The 15,022-nt window shown below is 33.3% G+C and overlaps 1 protein-coding gene across 1 annotated transcript in view; it reads left to right on the top strand.

Moving 5' to 3' along the window:
* LOC136844448 (zwei Ig domain protein zig-8-like) overlaps positions 1-15,022 on the top strand; it is a 356,145-nt gene that overhangs the window by 4,296 nt on the left and 336,827 nt on the right. The window lies entirely within an intron of this gene.

The following is a 15,022-nucleotide window of genomic DNA, read 5'->3' on the forward strand; positions in this document are numbered from 1 at the left end:
ATATATATATATATATACATATATATATATATATATATATATATATATATATATATATATATATATATATATATATATATAGGCTATACATAAATGTATATATAATGTGAATGTTTGAGCATTTAGATTTATCTCATTTGTAACTTAAGATTGATCTCAACGATTATTGCGCCGTTATGTTTTGTTAATAATGAATCTTTATGTCTGCTGCTTATAAGCAAACTGGAATCTTTGTAATTTACAATTTCCTACCAAAGTACTATTATCTCTTAAAATTCCGTATATATATCTTAAATGTATTTCTAACCTATACAGACTAAAGGGAATATCCTCCACTTACCAGTGCCAATGCATATTAAATTAATATACCACCGGGGCCAAGTCTGTTGGCATGATAACTCTAGAATCAGAGTACACCATTTCGACTCAACATCAAGGCGAGAAAACCCCATTATCAAAGCTTGAGGGATTACTGTGCCTGTGCAGAGAGCGGAATATGATGAGGAATTGGTTTTGGTCAATAAAATTTTGTAATAATTACAGTTAACAGCTGTTTACCTTTACACACACACACACAAACACACGTATTTATATATATATATATATATATATATATATATATGTATATACTGTTATATATATATATATATATATATATATATATATATATATATATATATATATATACTGTATATAAATGAATATGATGCAGAACTGGTTTTGCTGAATAAAATCCTTTAATGGTTACTGTTTACCAGTTATTTACCTTTACACACATACACACAGAACTATATATATATATATATATATATATATATATATATATATATATATATGTATATATATATATATATATATATATATTCTATATGTATGTGTGTGCATGTGTGTGTGTGTTAAACTGTAATTAGAAAACTGGCATGGTCGCAGCCAGGATTATGCAAAAGTTATTATTTGTAACAACCAACAACATCGTCCTAAAAGTGATGTCCTGAGAACCGGAAGGCTAATGTCCCTTACTCATTCGCTAGTCGGAGAAAGAGCATCTCTGCATATACCAAGTATGCATATATATATATATATATATATATATATATATACTATATATATATATATATATGTGTGTGTGTGTGTGTGTGTGTGTGTGTGTGTGTGTGTGTGTGTGTGTGCGCATATACATGTATACGTTTGTTTGTTTGTATATGTATATCTGTGTGTATGGCGTAACGCCTAAATAAACTCAACGTGCCGTTTAATTCCACAATTCCATTCTTAAAGGGTAGAGGTGAATATGGTGTAGCGCCTCTTCGCTGTGTGTAATGATCCAGAAAGGCTTTGACCAGCAACCATTCATTACCTGTTAATGAACAAAGAGAGAGGACTCTTCATTTCAGTCAAATGACCCCTTAGTTGTATACAAGCAGCTATACTGGCGTTAAAAGGTCTCGTTAATATGAGACGAAAATTCAACCAGCCGTTGTAGAGACCTCCTCCGAACTAACGGGCCTACATTTTGTTCTACATTTGACGTTTATATAGTTTTATGGCAACAGTAAAACTGCAAAGATCCGGACAACAGTTGCTAATGTGCAACATCGTGTGCATTCGTATGTGGTTCTTGCGACAAATATTTGTGGTTAGGGTTTTATTTCTCTGTAGTCTGTTTAGTTGAATGCACATTTCATTTACGATTAAGGAATATCTTAGTCTCGCTGGTAGGTTAGGAGGATACACCCGCAGTGGTTGAAGTTATCCGAAAGAAAAAGTAGGTTTAAAGAACATACTTTTTTCTTTTGTGTGACTTCAGCCATTGCTGGTGTACCTTCATAATCTATTTGGCTGAATCATTTTTTTTTTCGCTACAGTCAAATTCAAGCGTTCACCGACTGCCACTTTTGAACTTGACTGTATTTATACAGTTATATTTATCTGATTAAATAAATTCCATTAATATATATATATATATATATATATATATATATATATATATATATATGTGTGTGTGTTGTGTGTATACATATGTGTGTGTGTGTGAATGTGGCAATGTATTACCTGTTATTTATATCAGTAACATTACTACCTACCCAACTTGAGGACCACGGTTCCATTCTTGGACGACAGCTGTCAGATGCACTAGCTATTTTAAAAATCCACATGTTCCTCAGTTAACCGCTAAGGATAGAATTAGGTATCTGGTAGTAGTTAGATGCCTGTGACAGTCGATCCTGAATTTAAATAAAAAAGAAAAAAAAGGAAGCATGGTGCTACCAACATCACAAACAGAATGGGAATGCTTCTAGCACTGCTTCTATCGTACATATACATACATACATACATACATACATACATGCGTACATGTATATATATACATATATATGTATATGTATATATACATATATTATATTATGATATATATATATATGTGTGTGTATGTATGTATGTATTTAATATAGACGACACGGATATTTACATGGATTCTCTGTCTATCCTTTTAGTATTTATGAAACGGTAAACTAGCTCTGCAGTAAAATGTGTGCAAATGTACTCTTACTATTCACAGGGTGCGCTGGCAGATAGAAATCATTAAAAAATTTGTGACAACAAATATGATTTTATTTTTGTCAGTGATTATGTATTTATTAATGACAGAGGTACTATTGAATTTTCTCCATAACAACTGCTGTCCTGAATTATTCGGATCTGAAGCAATTTCAACTGTTGCATCGATGTCGTGTATTTGTCAGTCTGTCCTTAATGTCAGTGTACATGATTATGCCTTTTTGAAGGAGGAGCTATTGAGGTGGGTTTTACTTAAGACAATAGAGCAGTTATCAACTGCAAAAAGTCAATTATTCAATTATTTCATTGGAAAACAGTTTTAGTATAAATTCTATTCTCTCTCTCTCTCTCTCTCTCTCTCTCTCTCTCTCTCTCTCTCTCTCTCTCTCTCTCTCTCATTTTTTATGACTGATCAGACATGACCAGAAAAAATAATGTGCCGCATGTCGCAACAGCGATTGCTAAGTCTGACAGAAGACCAATGCACTGCTGTTTATTGTCCTTAAACATACATATAATAAGTAACATTTTCCTTTTGCATAGATGATTTACCGTCCTTCACCTCTTTATACAAATGGACAAGATATGCAGCGATATAACATTCGTCATAGTAATTGAGTTATTGCCTGGAATACTCGAAATTACCCAGTTTTTTTACGTTCGGAAAGATATTTAAGTATTTGTTTTTATATGCCTTAATCATTGTGCCTCAGAAATCAAAGAATTTAAAATGCAGTGACTAATGAGTAAGATAATAATGCTTTCGTTGTGGTAATATGTTACGATTATTCTGAGAGCTCGGAAAAAGAAATGTTGTTTCCATCTTTATTGATCCGCCTGGGAAGATAATAATCATCAGTGGAAAGTGGCTGTGTTTTTATGCTATTTACACTGAATGTAGATTTATTACTAGGAAAAGAAATCCTTACAGTTAGTGGGTATTCCTTAATAAAGCAGAGGATTATAGAAGCGCCTCAAGGGTCGTTGTTGATATGAAACAGTGTGATAGAACTGAAAAGCATTGTATTGTACATAAAAACGTGTACTTCTTTCTAGGGAACATTCATCCACCTTTCTTCAGTAAATAATACTGAAGGAAGTTAATGGTTATGCCATGCTTGGGAAAGCAATACAAAAGCTTGATGTTACTAAGAGCACACACACACACACACACACACACACACACATATATATATATATATATATATATATATATATATACACACACATATATAAAGGACCATGTGTCGAAAGGCCTAGTAACTACTCCGTTGTTTCACTTTACTCCGTGGTATTTGCCTCTATTTATACATTCATCACCTGCCATATCTTCGTGATTCAGTTAAACATACATTCCATACATTATATATATATATATATATATATATATATATATATATATATATATATATATATATATATATATATATATATATATATAATAATATGATTGACATTATGTGTGTGTGCGTGTCTTCCATGGATTTATCGAGCTAAAACATGTCATGCCAGATAATGATAATGACTGAATCTGTAGCAAACAGATACGGCTATTATTATCGTAAAATCCAGTTAGCTCACTCGGTGGTTGCGTATAAGGCACCACGCATCGCAGCAACTTTGCAAGCTTTGATGGTAATTCACCTAATGTGACCGTTATTCCAACAAAGAAGTGCATGTTGCAATCAGTTATTTTTCATACTAACGTAGAATATTAGCAAAACTGCAGCACGGGAATTAGTTTTGCAATCACTCGATGCGGGAGATTTCCTCTCCATAATTTTTCTGAGATTCATTTTTGCCATCATTCAGAATTATTTTTAAGAAACTTGTGTTTATTGATTTCGTTAGTTAAATTTCTTATCTTATGGATTTTGTTATGCAGATTTTTAAATCGTTTGATTTTGATGTGTTTTTTCTCGGATAATGATTAAGAAAGTACATCGGCGATAAATAAAAAGAAAAATAAAGGTAGAGCTGTTTGTAGAAGTTGAATCATGATTGCAAGTGTGTTAGTTAAACTTCACAATAAATGTTGCGTTGAAAGTTTAGGTGGAAAACGGGGATATAAGGTAAAACCAGCAATAATCTTTAAAAAAAACCTGGCCACCATAGAAAACGTATAGAAAATATTCAAGAAGTAAATGGTAATTGAGATGAGAGCTTGTGCCGTTGTAGGATTCGCAGAAGACGAGATAAAGATATGAAATCTTGATAAGAAGAAAGAATTGTGTTTTTGTTCAAAAACAGTAATCCTATTGATTTCGATCCTCTGTGCATGTAAATCGAAAAATACATTGCGAGGAGTCTTTTGTAAAGGGAGAAATGAAAACACTTATTGAGAACAGGAGGTTTCCTTGAGGGAATAGAACTTAAAAATAGATGACACTTAAAAGAGAGTATAATATAAATGGATCCGACAGAACAGCAGCCTCCGTTGTAGGGAAGAGACAGAGATAAAGGGTGATAAATCGTGATGTGAAAATGGAAACGTAAATGAAACAATTCCAGTCTTTCAAGATCGTAGACGAGAATATAGCATCACTTGTAAAGGGGAATTTGGATGGACTACCTTGAATATGTATATATGGGAATCGTTTGCAAAGCTGGGAACTTGAATCAGTGCATTCCTGTGCACATGATAATTCCTCGTTTGACGGGTCGCTATAGTTCTCGGCTAGCACTTTGCTGGGCCCGCGTTCGAGTCTCTGGCCGGCCAATGAAGAGTTAGAGGAATTTATTTCTGGTGACAGAAATTCATTTCTCGCTATAATGTGGTTCGGATTCCATTGCTAGGTAACCAACTGGTTCTTAGCCACGTAAAATAAGTCTAATTCTTCGTGCCAGCCCTAGGAGAGCTGTTAATCAGCTCAGTGGTCTGGTTAAATTAAGGTATACTTAATTTTTTCTGTGCACATGAATCGTAATGTGTTTCCCGATAATGTAGCTCTTATAATTCCGTGAAACCAGGTGATCTAAACATTCTGCAGATTTAAATATTTGGTCTATAGTTTTATTCTTTCAAAGATAGTTGTGCCTCTATAAAAAAAAAAAGTGATGGGGAAATAGATACACGTTTTTAGCTGAAGCTAACATTTATAAGTGTATCTGTATCGTGTAAATAAAATTCTTTTCAGAAGTACTGAATTTAGGGTAAACTGTAGGAGACCGAGTGACCCCACTCAAATATCCATATAGTATATAATAATGTTGTTGTAGCATTTAAGTTACTTTAAGTTACTTTCAGTCGTAGAAGCCTTTAACTCGTTTTCTCTTATAACATTCAAAGTATTCAAAATATGATTAGTTTCTCTCTCTCTCTCTCTCTCTCTCTCTCTCTCTCTCTCTCTCTCTCTCTCTCTCTCTCTCTCTCTCTCTTTCTCTCTCTCTCTCTGGCCTCATAGCTTAGTGGTAGCTCGTTTAGCTCACCTAGTTGCTAGTCGACCGTTGTAGGTCGCAGCTTGAAGAGAGAGAGAAAGAAAGAAGAAAGGGGAACAACAAACTCACAAACATGAGTATGCATAGCTGCATCTAAACATATACCATAAAAATGAGGAGGTCCTAGACGAGATAATCCTCACCGTCCTTGGACGAAATCATTCATAGGATATTCTCTCCCTTTCTCTTTCTCTTTCTATTTTTTAAATGGAGGCAAAATGATTTTGGGTTGGAGTTCGGTTTTCGTTGAAGCCAGATCGAGACCAGATGTTAAAAATAAGAACTGTTATATTTTTCTAATTAGGTTATGTATCTGAAAGGTTTGTTGAAATAAGTTATATATATTTGTATAATTATATATATGTACAATATATATATATATATATATATATATATATATATATATATATATTGTGTGTGTGTGTACAACAAAGCCGGTAAATAAATATATATATTGCGTGTGTGTGTACAACAAAGCCGGTAAATAAATTCATTATATATATGTTGTATGGATATTCGATTGGTATTACTGTATGTATTACAGTTTATCTAATAATTAATATTTTCGAAAATAATTTTATATCTACATTCCCTTTTGCTTCACCCAATTAGTGATCAGATATACCTCCGACCCTTGTTCATCTAACCTTGACATCCTTACAGCCTTACTCCCATCGACTCAGTACCAACACATGACCTAGCAGGTTCGTATCATCAAAATTTTCTTTCTCCCAGAGATACTTATCAATATTTATATTCACAAAGCATTTATTTCTTAAAAGACATTTCTACTGGAACTCACCATTCCGTTTTACTGCAGGCACTCCATACCTACTAACAGTGGCATCTCTTTTTGTTAACGATCCTTACATTTAAATCATTCAGCACAGCCACCCTTTCATATCCTCCAGACTAACTTGGGACAGATTCAGACTTTCCTAGAATCATTGTTTTTCTCTCTCATTTGTTTCCATTCCTGGACTATATATACTTATTATTATCACATTCTCCTGCAGTGCTGTCATGCCTGTACAGTCTTCAGATTAACGCACTCGTACTCTTTCACTTATCTCTAGAGTATTCCTAATAATCTTAGCTTTTTATCTTTTCTAGCTTTGTAGCTCTCAGTTACCGCACACAAAATCTCTTTGTCCTTCCCATTTCCGCGCACGCACTAATATTTCACCTTTGTCACAACATGGAACTGTCTCTTTTTAAACAAATCCATATACATTTCTCGTCTAGACCACATTCATACATATTCAAAACCCGTAGGCTATTAGTTTATTTATTTTAATATCAATGCAAAACTCCCTTGCCTCTGCCATTTGTTGACCTTAATTCCAAACAAGGCTGCGAGGGTGCTATTATTTTCTTTTCGGGTATCACACATTAGCGTCATGAGAAGAGGCTCCTCTGCCATTTATAGGGCATTTTCTCTCATGAAGAGATCCATAACCCTCTACCGGGAGCTCCTCTGCCTTGAGGTGCATTATCTGTAAACCATAAAGTAATCGTAATTTCTAGTGCAGCAGTGTCGAGTTGGTATCGCATATTACCACCTCGGTAGCAGTCCTCAGTAAATAGACCCACCTAACGTATGGCGCAACCGTTGGCCGCAAGGGGTTCACAACCTTCTGGTAGACACTACTTTGCCTTAGAATAAAATGCAATAGAGTCCGAAGTCATTGGCACAACCTGGCCCAGCGACGTCCAAATAGTGCCACTTACTTCCGCTGCTGTAGCTGTTAATGTTAACTGTCTTGACACATACATTCATTCATAACTATATATAGATATATATATATATATATATATTATGTATATATATATATATATATATATATATATATATATATAATATATATATATATATATATATATATATATATATGTGTGTGTGTGTGTGTGTATATGTATTATATATATATATATATATATATATATATATATATATATATATATATATATATATATATATATGATAAGTGATTAGCACGCAATCGCTTGCGGAACAAATACATTTCTGACTCACATCAAGGATCAGAAGCAGTTTATAGCTCCACTTGCCTTTCAGTTTGGAAGACCGGATTCGTCCCCATTAGTCAGAAATTAATGCAATGTATATATATATATATATATATATATATATATATATATATATATATATATATATATATATCAGTAGATAATTTCTGTGCTTGCCTTTACATTTCTAACATTTCTTTTTGATATATATATATATATATATATATATATATATATATATATATATATATATATATATATATATATATATATATATATATATGTATACTATATATGTTATATATATATATATTTATTGCAGTGAATTGAATTTCTGTGCTTGCCTTTTACATTCTGCTTATCTTTTGATTCCAAAATTGTAAATATTTTTTTAGGAGACATTTAGTCCGCTTCTTTTTGTTTGTCTTTTCCTTGTTATCGTTTACCAGTGTTACTTCTGCAAACGATGACGCATCTGTGTAAAATGTATGTAGTCTTTGACCTTTGACCTTTTGGTAGTGAGTGGTCGTTAGGCGAAGAAAAGGGTATTCTAATTCCGGTCAGCGTGAAACTTGCAATAACTCTCTCTCTCTCTCTCTCTCTCTCTCTCTCTCTCTCTCTCTCTCTCTCTCTCTCTCTCTCTCTCTACCTTTTACCTTCTATATATATATATATATATATATATATATATATATATATATATATATATATATATATATATATGTATGTATGTATATATATGTATGTGTGTATAAATGTGTAGCCTAAACCAGCTACATCCGTTGGCATTCATTTTTGTTTCCCTTAGACTTGTATCCTTATACCTTTTACTCTCGTATTATTCCTCTTTGTATTAGATTTTACTGCCGGGCGTTAAACTGGTTTCATTCCGTAATATTCGCATCATCGGATTCATTGTAGCGTTTCTGTTTTTTGCTAAAAGCATTTTCTTACATTTTCTCTCTGCACTGCCACTTTAGTTTTATATATATTATATATATATATATATATATATATATATATATATATATATATATATATATATATATATATATATATACAATCAACAAATCTTGCTTCTTGGTCTTACCTATATTATCCGTATATATATATATATATATATATATATATATATATATATATATATATATATATATATATATATATATATATATATATATATATATATACACACATATATATATTTATATATATATACACACATAAATATATAAATACATATACTGTATATATATATATATATATATATATATATATATATATATATATATATATATATATATATATTCACCAAATCTTGCTTCTTGGTCTTACCTATATTATCAGTATGCGTTTCTACCTATATTGTCCATATGTATTTTTTTAATCTTGTTATGTCTTTTATGATAGGAAAAAGAGAAGTTCTTTGTATATCCTTGTTATAAAACATGGTTGCTTTTTGTCAAAGTGTTTTAGAATTTTTGCAGCTCCGACCAAGTCAACCACTGAAGCACAGTATTCTAGAATAAAAATAGTGAATTGGGAAATGCAATAGACTGTGTTGTTCTCGAATTCATGTTATTTAAAAATTCGCTTTATTTACCAGTCCTTGTGTTGTTTTTCTAAGCGTAAGTGTTAGTTCTTAGACCCGATTCTTTTTCCATTCTCTTTTTCTTTTTTCCTAAATCGCTATTTTATGGTTTTTCTTATTAACATTGCTCCTGCTGTTAACAAAATCAAATATCTGCTTTAGAAATTGCTAATATTAGGGTATTCGTATGTTTACTGAATCATTTAAATATTTCTCGTTGTTTGTTTTGCAAACTAGCTTTCACTATTTTACTTAACGAAAATATTGCATATTTTACCTCGTATAATTAAAACAGCTGGTAATCTCTTAAGCTGATAAGCACTTCCTCGTCTGTCAGAGCCAAGGTTCTCAGATTCATAGGCGATGGTCAATACATAGATGATCCAGAATTTCTTGACTTATTTCATTAATGTTTTCATGGATGTTAACTAACGTCCTTTTCTACGCTATTTGTTTTGTTGTATTCCCTTCTGAAATACAAAGAATTTTACATTTTTTGCACGTGAAAACTCCGAGGTGGAAAAGTTTATCTTTTCTGCAGTCTGCTACACTACAGTTCTCACACATTTTTAATTTTTCGTTTCCACAAACAACCTCTTTGAAACCTCTAACTATACTCCTCATCAAATGATGTAGCCCTTCACAAATCAACACTTTCTTTTCCTTCTCGGTTTTTCTTTGAAGCTTCTATGGTAGGCAATTGTGCAGATGTAAACATTGCCTTAGGTGGAGACCGACAAAACTTGTTTGAATGTCTCAGAAACGCTTGAGAATTTTGAATAAGTGAAATTGGTGCACTCTCTCATCATCACCATTGATTTTCTTCTGTTAAGCTGTTTCATTTTACAAGGCGTTTTGGTCCCACTTTCAGAGCTTTGATCCAATAAGTAGAGGAAGTTCTCCCCTTTTCTTTTCTTGATGGTAGCTATGAATTCAGTCCCTTCCATCTGGACGTTTCTGTGTCCCTTAATTCTAGATTGGTGTCACATTGGCTTGAATATAAAATCAGCTCAGTTTGCCTTTCATTGAATATTACTATGGATATTTCTCCTGTCGGATGCCTTCATACAGATGCTCTCCTACGTGTTGCTTGCTACCTGTCACATGCCGAGTTTCATGTTCCTACACACACTGGAGGGACACTATCCTCGAGAACCATCCTTTCCACCAGCCCTCCTTACCACACAAAATTTAAATCCTTCTATCTTTGTTTTTCTATAAGCATTTGGTATTTCCACTGCATGTGAAGAGGTTTCCATTAAGGCTGAGATTTTCAATGTTACAGGATTTTATTTGGCAAAAGTTAACTTTGTCAAAATTTGTAATGGATGTCGTATTTTTTCATATGTTGGTTATTTTCCCTCTTGTGTTTAATTTAAATTTTAGTAGTTTGCGACTAGTTAATTACACAGATATTTGTATGTAGTTATAAAACACGACATATTAATTTTCTCATGGCACTCATATTTAATTAGAAATATTTTTAGTAAATGGTTAAAAATATATCGCGTTTCCTGTCCTTTGAATAGAAAATTATTCACGAATACTGAAAATAGCTTATATGGAATTAAAATGAAAATGCTCGACATATTAGCCAGAGTATTTACCCTATTAAACACGAGTGTGGCATTGTAACATAGTTGTTTATGACGTAGCTTTTTATAGGATAATCGTGAATAGCTAAATATTTTTAAGTTTTAAATCATGTGAACATTGTTCATTCATAAAACATTCCATCTATTTATAACAACAGAAAAAGACTATGTAATCTAAAGACGAGGCTAAAAATGTATACCTTGTAAAGTTCAGCACCTGTAGGATTCATAACAAGTGACAAGAAACTGACAGATCTTAAACTTCGAAAAGTATTTTCAAAAATTAAGTAAAAGCGGTGCTTATGTTCAGTAAACATGTAAGTAGTAACTCTCGAAATAAGTGTTTTTTTTTTTTTTGACCTCACGAAAGAACGAATAAGAGGCGAAGAGAAACGCCGTCAAAGGTCAAGGTTTAATCAGGAGATCTAGAGAAAAGGGTTTTACAGGCAGACCTTTGTGTAAGTAAAAGATATTGCTTGTGGAATCGTTACTAATTATACCTTTGGTGACCGTTGAGAGGCATTATAGTAAATAACACTTTGTTTTCTGGCGCAGTTTTGGCAATTATCTGTAGAGAATTAGTTTGTACGTTTATTGTTTCAGCATTGCCTGAAAAGTGACGAGAAAGAAAGCCTGAAATGTGACGAGAAAGAAAGGAGTTTAAGACGAAAATCCCTAGGAGTGTCAACTATAACAGATACTTTATAAGAAATGCCATCGTGTGGTCATGAAGATTACAATTCAAGTAGCTAAATTAAAGTTTTGAAGAGGTAACCCCGCCTTTGCCCATTGTCAACCAATGTTGAAATAAAGATGATTATTTTAACATAACTTGAATCTATATTCCATGTAAATTTCAGATGATTATTTTTACATAACTTGAATCTATATTCCATGTAAATTTCAGATGATTATTTTAACATAACTTGACTCTATATTCCATGTAAATTTCAGATGGAATGAGTGATAATATAATTATATTGATACCAAAATGCCGTTGGAAACAGAGACAGGTCGAGATAGAATAACCGAGTTAAAGAAAAAAAAGGGCAAGGTGCCTTGATCTTTACATACGTGGTTTGCGTATTGTCATAGAATAAACGATAATGAAATAACCTCATAATCCTATACACAAAACTCATTTGAAGACGTGCATATACTAGGAAATATGAAATGTGCAGTAGGTCATGTCAGATGTTGGTTGGTGATGAAATGAAGTAACGTCCGGTTGGCCTTGTGTTATATGTTATTGTATGATGCAAAGGTTCTGGCAGTTGTAACGTGATTGTGTGTTGCTTTACATACTTGAAACAGAGGTCTCGATGGTAAAATTATGAGGAGGATTTACGCATGAAATAATCCAGACCATAAGCATGGATTGAACAGCAAATATCGAACACGAAAATCTATTTCATTCAGTAACGTAAACGCCGAGCAACCAGAGATTATCATGTTGTTTTCAGCATAGTAAAAACGGTGGGAACTGCGGAAGCAAATAAGGCACTTGGTACAAAAGGGGACCCTGTATTTGGAATGACAGGTCATTCAGTATTGATTGATAGATTATTGCCAGAAACTTAGGTAACAGGGAAGACAAAGTTATTACAACGTTCTCCTTAGAGCCGTTAATATTCGTGAATAATAGCAGGAATTTTTTTAGATTTCCAGTTGATTGCGATTGTTCTCCGGGACCAGTATTTAAAAATGGATTTCTCACAAGATTGGCCAAGTATTTTCCTCTCTAACCCTTTATCTGTACGCAGTTTTCTTTACTAAATTGGTTCTAAATCTTGAAACCTTTGTATATTGTACACAGTACTCGTATTAGTAAGTATCGTGAATTATCACTTAGCCAACTGTGCTAGATATAGATATGTATATATATATATATATATATATATATATATATATATATATATATATATATATATATATACATACATATATATATATATATATATATATATATATATATTATATGTGTGTGTGTGTATATATATACAATTATATATATATATATATATATATATATATATATATATATATATATATATATATATATAATATATATATATATATATATATATATATATAATATATATATATATATATATATATATATATATATATATATATATAATATATATATATATATATATATATATATATATATATATATATATATATATATATATATATATATATATATATAACAAGCAGTTCCCGAGAAAAGACAAGGTAATGATCAGTCCTCGTAATGACTTTTAAACTGCAGAATTATGAACGAACACCCTGAACAGAAAACCTCATCTGCATATATATATGTATATATGTGTGTGTGTATACAAGCAAAAACACTTTTCTCCTTCTGTATTGCTACGGTTTGCACTGGAAGGACACAGCATTCTGGATTCTCAAAAGGCCTTCAGTCTTGAGGTGACACTCCATCTGACCTTTATTTAACCATAGCAGGTGTTGGTCTCCTTTTATGGCTGTATGGACATGCAGGTGGGATTCCGGAAGCGATCTAGGTTCAATCAGACGTCATCCTGGGCCTTACCACTTAAACACAGTGCCTGCTGACCCATCCCTACTCGACCACAGGGCCCACTGACTCATACCTACTCAGCCACAGGGACTGCTGACCCATCAATACTCAGCCACAGTGTCCACTGACCCATCCCTATTCAGCCACAGTGACCATTGACCCATCCCTGTTCATCCACAATGCCCACTGACCACTCCCAGCTGACCCATCCCTACTCAGAAACAGGGCCCACTGACCCATCCCTACTAAGCCACAGGGCCCTCAGACCCTTCCTACTACTCAGCCAAAGTGCCCACTGACCCATCAGTGCTGAGCCAGTTGACCCATCCTTATCCAGCCACAGGGCCCACATACCTATCTCTACTCAGCCACAGTGCCCACAGACCCATCCCTACTCAGCCACATATCCCACTGACCCATCCTAACTGACCCATCCCTACTCAGCCACAGGGCCTGCAGATCCATCCCTACTCATGCACAGGACCTGCAGACTCATCCCTACTCAGCCACAGTGCCCACTGACCCATCCCTACTCAGCCGTAGTGCCCACTAACCCATCCCTACTCGGCTAGCTTATCCCTGCTCAGCCACAGAGCCTGCTAACCCATCCCTACTCACCCTAGTGCAGCAGATAAGTAGAAAAATACTTCAGTTTGTGATACAGGCATGAAATTTAGCACAGGTGCTCATTTTAACCCCCTCCTTTGAAAAATCTGCGTGTCCACGCAAAATTTCTACATGGCCACCACTTTTCAAGATGGCTGCTAGTTGTTACAGTTTCTGACACTTTAAGTAAATCATTGTTGAAATAAATACATCAGTCATTATTCAGATAAATGTCTTCCTGGGTAGAAGACGTAATTGAAGATATCACCAGAGCTCCTACTACTATATTTACCATTGTAATAAAGATGGCATACAAAATGGCTGCCATGAAACATTTTGCTTGATAGCTCTGCAACTAAGAAAAATAGAGACATGAAATTTTTATCTATGCTTACATTTCTGAGGCCAGGGAATCTGTTTCTAACATTTCTATTGGGCTATAATCAATATTAAATCTTTGAAAGGGACCCCATAATGCTACTGAAAAGTATACGAGCACGTGACTGTAATGGAGTATAATAACAAAGTATCTTATCTATGTTCAAGCCCTGTCTCAATGTACTTTTTTAAGCCTGAAATGAACGCAAGATTTTAAAGATGCATGGTGTCACCCTTTAGTGTGATGAAATTCTCATTCAGATGTATCTGAAGCATCAT

The sequence above is a fragment of the Macrobrachium rosenbergii genome, chromosome 12 (genome assembly GCF_040412425.1).
Source record: "Macrobrachium rosenbergii isolate ZJJX-2024 chromosome 12, ASM4041242v1, whole genome shotgun sequence".
Lineage (NCBI taxonomy): Eukaryota > Metazoa > Arthropoda > Malacostraca > Decapoda > Palaemonidae > Macrobrachium > Macrobrachium rosenbergii.